Below are 1993 nucleotides of genomic sequence, written 5' to 3' on the forward strand. Positions count from 1 at the left end.
CCATATACCATTATACTGGTCCCAGCCAGTGTGATTAGTCAAGAAAATAAAAGAAGGGACCTCCCTGGTGGTCCAGTGGTTAAGACTGTGCTCCCAATGCAGGGGGCCTGGGTTCAACCCCTGGTCAGGGCTCTAGCCCGCATGCTGCAACTAAAGATCCCGCGTGCCATAACTAAAGATCCCTCATGCTGCAACTAAAGATCCCACATTGCTGCAACTAAAGACCCTGCATGCTGCAACTAAAGATCCCGCATGCCGTAACTAAAGATCCCTCATGCTGCAACTAAAGATCCCACATTGCTGCAACTAAAGATCCGCATGCTGCAACTAAGACCCAGCAAGCCAAATAAATATTTCTTTTAAATTAAAAAAAATTTTTAATTAATAAAAGATTTCTAAAAAAGAAAAGATTATAAAGGAACAAAAAAAGTGGTGACAACATAATTGTGTATGTAAATAATCCAAAAGGATCTACAGACTCTTAGGATTAAGAGAATTTAGCAAGGTCACAGAATACAAAGTCAATATACTGCCCCCCAAAAATCAATTATGTGTTTCTAAATTTACAATTTTTTAATTAATAAAGATTTTTAAAAAATAAGATTATAGATACAATAAATAGAAAATGAAATTTCAAAAATATGTTGTTTATAATAGGATAACAAATAGCTAGAAATATCAATAGATTTATCAAAAGATATGCAGAATCTTTACATTGAAAACAATGAAACATTCTTGAAAGAAAGACTGACAGGTGTGTGGTCAAATCATGTATAGTCAATTCACCAAATATTTTTCTTCCTTGTTATAGGTTAGCTTCTGTCTGTTGGAAGCAAAGGGGAAACTTGCCTATGTTCTCAGCTATTTGGAAATCTCACTGTGAAAGTTTCACAATAACTTAGTTTTATTTCTTGAAATTGTATATAAGATAACATTAGATTTGAGAAGCTTTTTTTTTTTTTTTGCGGTACGCGGGCCTCTCACTGTTGTGGCCTCTCCCGCTGCCGAGCACAGGCTCCGGACGCACAGGCCCAGCGGCCATGGCTCACGGGCCCAGCCGCTCCGCGGCATGTGGGATCTTCCCGGACCGAGGCACGAACCCGTGTCCCCTGCATCGGCAGGCGGACTCTCAACCACTGCGCCACCAGGGAAGCCCCTGAGAAGCATTTTTTTTGTTGTTGTTTTGTTTTGTTTTGTTTTGCGGTACGCGGGCCTCTCACTGTTGGGGCCTCTCCCGTTGCGGAGCACAGGCTCCGGACGCGCAGGCTCAGCGGCCATGGCTCACGGGCCCAGCCGCTCCGCGGCATGCGGGATCCTCCCGGACCGGGGCACGAACCCGTGTCCCCTGCATCGGCAGGCGGACTCTCAACCACTGCGCCACCAGGGAAGCCCCTGAGAAGCATTTTTAACCCTGATGAAATTTCAGGGATGACTTTATGATCTGACAATAACATAAATGAATACATTTTGAAAATTAAAAAAATTGAAATGCCTTAAATGTAAAAAAAAAAAAAAAAGACAAAGATGAAGACATATATCGACTCCATGGATTGGAAAATAATATTGTAAGGATGACAGTTCTCTCAAATTGATCTGCTGGTGAAACTCAATTCTAAGTAAAATCCCAACAGGTTTATTTTTGTGAAAATTGACAAGCTGATTCTAAAATTTGCATGGAAATGCAAAGTGCCAAAACAGCCAAGGCAATCTTGAATAAAAATGAAATTGGAGTCCTTCCACACCCAGATATGCTCCTTTAACTTTCAACATTTTAGGGCTTCCCTGGTGGCGCAGTGGTTGAGAGTCCACCTGCCGATGCAGGGGACGCGGGTTCGTGCCCCGGTCTGGGAAGATCCCACATGCCGCGGAGCGGCTGGGCCCGTGACCCATGGCCGCTGAGCCTGCGCGTCCGGAGCCTGTGCTCCGCAGCGGGAGAGGCCACAACAGTGAGAGGCCCGCGTACCGCAAAAAAAAAAAAAAAAAAAAATCAACA

The sequence above is a fragment of the Orcinus orca genome, chromosome 7 (assembly GCF_937001465.1).
Source record: "Orcinus orca chromosome 7, mOrcOrc1.1, whole genome shotgun sequence".
In the NCBI taxonomy this organism is placed as follows: Eukaryota; Metazoa; Chordata; class Mammalia; order Artiodactyla; family Delphinidae; genus Orcinus; species Orcinus orca.